This window comes from Corvus kubaryi, unplaced genomic scaffold (assembly GCF_017639235.1).
Source record: "Corvus kubaryi isolate FWS band 111438036 unplaced genomic scaffold, C.kubaryi_AGA036_p1.0 76, whole genome shotgun sequence".
Classification (NCBI taxonomy): domain Eukaryota; kingdom Metazoa; phylum Chordata; class Aves; order Passeriformes; family Corvidae; genus Corvus; species Corvus kubaryi.
This window is the reverse complement of record NW_024582063.1, coordinates 3,914,762-3,923,148: the sequence shown is the minus strand read 5'-3', so window position 1 is coordinate 3,923,148 and position 8,387 is coordinate 3,914,762.

The following is an 8,387-nucleotide window of genomic DNA, read 5'->3' as shown; positions in this document are numbered from 1 at the left end:
AAAGAATTAAGTCAGTGCTACCCCTGGAGTGCTAATGAGGCAAAAATTTGCTGAGTGTTCATACTTTCATGGGGATACACATATTATGCTTGCTACAGGCACACAATGCTAATTTTCTTTTTGGGCAAATTGTGCTCAATTTGCATAATTTTAACATCCTGAAACCTGCAAACACCAGGAAAATCTGTGTGTTTCTCTGCCTGTAGCATTAAGTCATTGAACACCTTTGAATCAATATAAGCTCCCAGAACCAGAGGGAAGCCCTGCTGGAGTCCTGCATTAGCTAAATTATAGGATCAAAGCCTCGAGGTACTCCAGTCCAGGTCCCTTGTCTATAACCAACACAACCACGGTAATTTCACTGTCTGCAGGGCCAGAGCTACTTTTTCTGACTCAGCAATACTTTGGAATTGACAAATACTGACAATCCATCCACTTGGAGACATTGCTATAAGCTTAGCTGATAAATAAAGAACTAAAGCTAGATATTATACTTTGTAGGATGGTTGGAGAGCAATTTATGTCTTCTAATTTGTTTCAGCCATAACTGAATAGAATCCAGCCTGTACCTACATCTCAAAAATAAAAGTGCAATATTTGTATTACTTCATCTTTTCATCACTTGTCAATGTTAAATCCTTCTATGTGTGCTGAAATAACTTGAGATTGAAACACAATCAGTAGATGGAGATAGCTTTCCAGTGGTCACTACAGCCAGAGAAGTTTGTTGGTGAGAGGGTGTATAAAGAATGCAATTTAAAATAATTTGGAGAAAATATGAATACACTTCATTGAAACAGCAATTGCATACATGACAATGAAGGATTACTAGCAGGGAACAGCTATTAAATAGTACTCAGAGTTCAATTTGGATCTTTAAAACCTACTTCAGATTATTATGGGTTGATCAGAATGAGGTTACCTGGATACAGAATAAAAAATTTTGTCTTGCAATGCATCCAGCAAAACAAGAATTTATCAAATACATGAGAGAGAACTTGAGTCTCTTGTTAAAAATATGCAGTATCTTGACCTTTTCTCCTGCCACTATGAAAGTCTCTGTGAAATCTCTGGTTTTTTCTACTGCTTTGGTAACTATGGTATTTTTTTGTACAAATGTACAGCTAAATCAAAAGCAGTAGTCAGCAGAGGCTGTAGTCACTGGATATGGCTGGAGAGAACCACGAGAAAGAACAAGAGTAAAAAAGTAACTATATATTGAGCATGTCAGAGGAAGGCAAAAACTTGAAACAACAACAGGAAAACCAGAAAGATTACACAAAGCGAATAGTAATTTGGCAGTCTTAAAAACTCAAATGCAACACACGTTCTGATATCAGAGAAGTGTATTTCTCAGAAAGAGACACAAACCTTCCAGATACTATAAAAAAGTTTGAATGTTTATTCTGAGTAGAAAAAGTGGTTTGCTGGGTTGAAAGAATAAGCTGCCCTGGATTCTGGCTGGGGCTTTCTTTTTGTTTGAATCTTGAAGTGAGTAAGTGCTGAACAGCAGGGAAATAAGATTATAAAATCTTTTGTGACTTTTTCCCTCTGACAGGACTACAAGAACTACATTAATTTATTTATAGCAGCAGAAAGTCAAATTTGCCCTGGAAGCACCATGGGATCAGTCATGAAAAATCCTGCTGTGCCACAGATCATGTGTGTCAACCAGGCACAGGAGCCACAGACAGTTCTCCCAACAGCTCAAGTCTACTGTCACAGCATTTCTGACCTTGGCACGATCCTAGCACCACTAAACACAACTTGTTCTGGTTTTGGATAGGGTTTGCTTCTGTCTCCACCACACACCTTGAGTAGATAAATTTTGGTATTTTACATTGGGTGTTTCTTATTATTGTCCATTCCTCTCTTTAATTACCTCAGCAATTCTTGCTTTTTTATTTTTTGGTTGCTTTCTTTTTTTTTTCTTTTAGCGCTTCATGTATAGTATCCTTCATCCCCCATCCGCCTCCTTTGCTCCCTTCCAATCTGTCTTTCATTTAATTTTCCTTTCCTACTTGCCTCCTCTAGCAATTCTGCAGCACGTTATAAACTCCTGAACTATTAAGAAGTGATGACAACACAAAGGACTCTCAAGACAGATTGTGGGGACTAAATAAAAATAAACTGAATCGAGCTTTTAAACTAATAGCAATTAATACTACAATTCCTGGAAAGGGCAACTCTCACTTCCCCTAGCGAAAGGTTTTTTGAACTCAGCAGCCCAACAATGAAGCTGCCCTGAAGTGTAAAAATACCATCAATCTGGCACATTGCAGTATTCCCTTAGTGAGTCTCTCCAGCAGGTGCATCATTTCTGGTTTAAACACTGATGATCTCAACTACCTATCTGCAGCCTCACACCACAAATATTCCTCTGCTTTGATGCCTTAGGAATTCTCACCAACATTAACAATTATAGCAATTTTTGAATCAGAGTATATCTTCTGATTACTAGGAAATTATATCCTTGTGGAAAGTAATGTATTTTTAGTATACTTGGCACACTTTTAGTACAGTTAAGTATTTGTAGAATACTTGAATTACAGCAAGTATACTCATTTTTCATAAGTGTAGAGTGACACATTATAAAACAAATTATTATAATCAGAGATTTTCTGGAAGATCTCAAAGAGCTTGATTCAAAATGGGACAAGTTTCTCCCAGTACCCTCCGCCCACATTAGTGGAGAGTGGGAGTTGAGGGGATTCAGCACCTTCGAGGGAAGCTCCCAGCTCAGACCCAACCCTGCAGCTGTGGCAAAATGAAATTTCTTTGATTGCTTCTGCTCATTTGCATACTACAGCTATGATTCGGGCACGCTGATAAATGACACTAGAATATCACGTTGTTCTGCCAGCCTTGCTATTCATTGTTTTTCAAATTTTGGGGGCTTTGGAAAGGAGTTTGTTTTTCACTTGGAGCCACATACTACAGAGACTACCTAGAAACTCTCCTAATACTTGGGGGTCATGAACACACTGATGCATCCAGGCAGCTCTGTGATCCCAGCAAAGACAATGAGGAACATGATGACTGATGATGATGAATGGGTTTCATGGAAATTTATACAAATTACATACAAATGGCATTCACATAAATTCTGCCAATTATTTAGGAGTATGAATTTAGTGAGATTTTTAAAAGAAATTATGGGAAATTTTATGAGCAACATTTTTAAAAGTCTGTTAAATGTCAAGAGCTTTGAAAGAAATATGAAGCAAAATATTTTAGGGTTTAAAATGAACTCTCTTAAGGACTGCTACACAATATTCATCCCACATCTGCCAATGGTGGGATTTCTTATACATTTCTTTCAAGGAAGTGATTTCACAGACAGTTAAGGGATGAACAGAGCTTCCAAGTTCCTTTGGTGACTGTTGTTCACTCAAGGACAACATGCAACAGTTTGTTCTCTTCAAATTATTCTTCTTCCTATCTAAGATTGCCTGTACTTTCCTGCTTAAAAACTGCTGGAAGACATTAAAATGAAAATATTTGAACTAAAGAAGATTTATTTATTCTAAATTCATTATTTCCTTATATTTTTGCAGTCAAAGGCATTATTTGCAGTATTTACGTGTATTATTCTTAAATGCAAATCTACAAGAATGGCTTTGAGATGTACCTGCTGCTTGCACAAATATTATATATATGTTATGCCATGTTACTGTACAGGGATTCAGAGAAAATTATCACTTTTTTGAGCTATGAACATGGGGGCTTCTTTTGAAATTCATAAGATTATTGATATGACATTTACTCTTTTTTTTTTTTTTTAATCACAGTATTGCTGTCCATATCAATCCTTACAAACTCTTCTATAAAGAAAATTCTGCAATCACCTTCTTATTAAGAGTTAATATCAAACCAAATGTGCTTTGGAATCCAGTTGATTTATCAATTCTCTGTTTTACCATGCTTTGCCCAGCTGACTGATAGCATTTGTTAAATCCAAATATTTATATTGAGAAGAACATTTTGCATCACTTTGACTTTCTTCATGGAGCTTCAATGAAAAAAACATTGCTACTTGTGTCATATCATATCCACTCTGAAGATTCATCAAGAGGGCTGGCTGATAAATGAGTTTTTGTACAGCTCAGAAGACCTGAGATGGGGTCTTTTATTACAGATTTCTCCTGGCCGTGTGTGCAGTTGTGCCCATCAGCCAAGCCTTGTGTGTGAACGTGGACTACACCTTCAGCTCTGAGAGTTAGAGCCATCAAACTATAGGGCTTTGTCACTAAAGATGTCTTTTGAAATGCACTTTAAGGATTTTTGGGGTCTTAGTAGCTCCTGTATTCTTCTCACTACAATTTATGACCATTATGTTATAGGAATATATCCTCACACTCACCAAGTTTCTCATTTAATTAAAAAAAAAACCAGCAAAACAAAACCCACAGGTTGGATATGCAATTCCTGATGGATAATAGAAATTTAATTCAAAGTCTCACACATGTTTCATATAAATGCAAATACCATGTTTATGCTTTGAACAATGAAACCGGTCTGTGTTTCTTAGTGTTGTAATTTCCTGCAATGAAAATCCAAAGACAAAAAAAAGGCATTTAAATTAATCTCTGAATCATCCCAAAATTTTCATCTTGGGGATTAAATTGGGATTACTATGAATTTTCTTGAACATATTTCATGTTAAGTTGTCACCATTACAGTATATACAAGAAGGCAGCTAGTTCCAGGGAGAAAGGATCTGAGCCTCGAAATGGTTTGTGGTCAGCTGAGAATTTTTATTTACCAGGAGTCCACAACAATTTTCTGATCCTCAGTTATGTTTATGCATTTTGTTGCCATGTTTGCTTTCCTTGGATAAAACTACTTTTGGACCCACAAAGCCACCTGTAACTGCATAAGTTTCCAATCTTGTCTTCACGACCAGAACATTATATCACTAAATACAGCTGATACCTTCTGCAAAAGCAGAAGACTGGGAAATATGATTAAATTCCAGTACTGAGTAGAAGGTCAATAAATATTTTAAATCCTCATAACTATGCTCCTGTACTTTATTATTTATCCATTCAGAATTGGTATTAAGCAAGTTTTTAACACCTTAATCCTCCAAAGTTAGGTATTAGCTAGCTCCAAAAATTCATTATCTAGAGAAACCATCAAATCCAGAGAGTTGCCTCTCTGTTCCATTTTCTCATTTCAAACAGGTCTCAGTCAAATACCTCCAGTACTGTATTTCATTATTTGCTACAATTAATTTTGTTGAACTACAGAGATTTGCTTCTCTTTTTTACTTCAAGATCTTAAAGTGCTTTGAAATTTTCTTTAATTAGTCTGAATTGAGCAAGCAAGGACCTATATAACACACTGACTTTTTCCAAGGCAGGTATCTTCTTATTTCTTATTTTAGGTTTGCCCATACTTGATTCATCCACAGCTGAATAATATGGCAGTTAACAGGCAGAAATTATACCTTTTTTCTCCACCTCTCTTTAAACCTCACTGGCTGTATGCAGATACAGACAATTGCATACAGCTCCCTCAGTTCTGCTGTACATCTATGTTGTCCCATTTGTTCCTCACTTTGGACCAAGTTCAAAAGATGTTACTGAATTGTTCAAAAAAACGTTACTGACTGTCCTCTATAAAACCACTTTTATTCACACACGCAAAGGGTCAAACTTCTAGTGAATCTGATCTCTTCTCAAAGATTTGATTTGGTATAGAAGGATTACTGATGATAGTTTCAAAGCAGGGAAATATGTCAGGCATATGTGGCATGATTATAACCAGAAGAGAGCTTTGATATGCCCCCAAAATATAACCACTCAATTCCTGAGCACTACCCTGGACCACTTCAGCAAAGAAACAGGTTTTCCTCTCTTCCAAATCTTTAAAAGAATTCCTGCTGTCTTCAATCTCAGAAATAACTTTCTCCCTTTTCATATCTTTCTCATGCCTGTCCAGAAAGCCAGTGCTCTCTGGAAGCACCTTTAATTTGATTTTCGTTGCGGGGTTTGCTGGTTTTGTAGGGTTTTGTTGTTGGTGGTGGTTTTTTTTTTTTTTTTTTTTTTTTTTCTCAGCAGGATCAGTCTTATTTCTTCTGCAGCGTCTCGACTGGTTCCTTCCTTTCTTATTAGCTCTGACAGCCATGGCAATTGCATGTGTGTGCCTCAGAGACAGCTCCAGCACTCACTGCAGCTTGCCAAAAGATCTCTTATTTAAAATTACAACTATTGGACAATTTCACATATGTACTTCAAAGGCACTTTGTTCTGACAATGCACAACCCTCCAAAAGGTCTTGAACTTGCAAGTTGGATAATGTACCGTGTTCTCCCTGACAGCAAATATGATTCGTTTGTTTTCGAGAATCTCGTTGCTGCTTTTATCTCTTTACTTTTCAAAATCTAGAAATATTTTGGTATAACACAGAAGGTTAATTTATGCAGGAGACAGTCAGGTTTCTGTAAGGCCATGTGCTTCCTTCAAGATATTTCATATATCTGTCAAGCTGAAAAACCTACAGAGATGGTATGGAAATCACATTTCTTTATTTTTTTCTTCCTCGTACTTGTTTTTTTTTTTGTGCTGCTTCAAAACGAATCAACTATGACACCATATGCTACAACAATTGCTGAGAATGACAAAAGTAATACATTTTCCCAAAACTCAACAAAAAACCACCATTAAATTAAGGAAATTGTATTTCCCTTAAATCTTGCTGTATCTTCCTGGCTCACTTAACAACTTGTTGTTTTATTTCTGTGTAGGCTCTTGCCACCCCTCCTCTCACTGTGGCAGGCTTCCTTCTAGAGAAACATGAGCATCCTCGGGCTACTGCTGGAATAACTGAGATGTCCTTCAGCTTAAAGGTGGAAGAATCCTCCACCTGAGCCAGGACCTCTACTGTGCCAGCACATTCAGGGGGGATTGGCCTTGACCTTTGACATTCCCCATCTAAGAGCATAAGAAGTTTTACCTTGTGCTCACTGTGAGCCTAGTAAAAATAAAACCACAGCTTAAAAAGAGAGGTTTTATATGTATATTCACACACACACAAAATACTACTATCGAGTTACAACTTTGTTCCTTTAAAAATGTGTATCACTTATCATATTGCAGCCTCCAATTTATCTGCTTTTCATAGCAGAAGAGATATTTGCTCCTTGCTCTGTTTGCAAGGGTCAAGTTACTAGAATTGTCAAGAGAAATCCTCATTCTGTTTGAAATTAACTGGATATGGATATCAGCTGGCTGAACAAAAGGGATGTCTGATTATGCTGTAAGTACTGAAGATACACTGCATATCTAGGAAGCTTTTCTTCTCATTACTTAACATGTTGCTTGGTTACCTCATAAAACTTGTCATCTGTGAGGAAACCCATTTCATTAAAAAAAAAGAAATCATAAGGCTAGCTCCTCTGGGACTGAGATGGGAGAAAGGATTTCTATTTCTGAAGTTTCAGTTCAAAACTAAGTTGCTACATTCACACCCCAGATATGAAAAAATATAACTCTACAGACCATTCTCAAAAAATTGTGTCATGCCCAATAGCGGAGCGTTCTTCTGACTCTTGGTGTGACAAACATCACTCTGTGTGTTCAAAAGTTGCCAGGACCTTGGCTAAGGCTTCATGCAAATCCCTTACAATCAATTCATCACCATTCTGTAGGCCACAGGGACTAAGCTGGAAGGCCTAGAGAAAAGGTTTGGCACAATCAAACGCTTTCCATGCCGCTAAACCACATGATCTTGAGAAGCCTGGAATTTCTCTAATGGTTTCCCAGTATTTGGAGACAACACAGACTCAGGCAGGTTTGACACTGGAAAGTGAACGGGCTTTCCCAAGCACTTCTCCTGTGGTTGTGGTAGACCTGCTCCTAGGGTGTGCTCTGCTCATGAGATCATACCTCCGTTTTCCCACAGGCTGTGCAGAATTCAGCAAACTTCAATTCTGGGCGGGGGGGGGGGGAAAGATGACATAATAAGAATGATGATAAAGGTGATGATGTCGATAATAATAATAATAGTAGTAGTAGTACCACCAAAATACCCACACCACCACCAAGAAACCAACCAACCAACCCTCTCCAAACTAAAACAAACTACCAACAAAAGAATCCCCCCCTGCAAAGAAGGAAGAGCTTTGCCCGGGAAGCCGGCAGCAGCTCCCTCCGGGCCCGTGCCGTGTTGCATCCCCGCTCCCTCTGCCCATTCGACCCCGCCGACCCTCCCCCGCCGTCAGACGGCAGCAGCGTGCGCACCCCTCGCCCCAGCCTCGGCTCTCCCCCGCTCCGCCCGGCCCAGCCTCTCCCCCGCGGTGGCTCCATCCGTGCCCCGCCGTGTCCCGGCGCTGCGGCGGAGCCGGTGCCGGTGCCGGTGCCGGTGCCGGTGCCGGTGCCGGT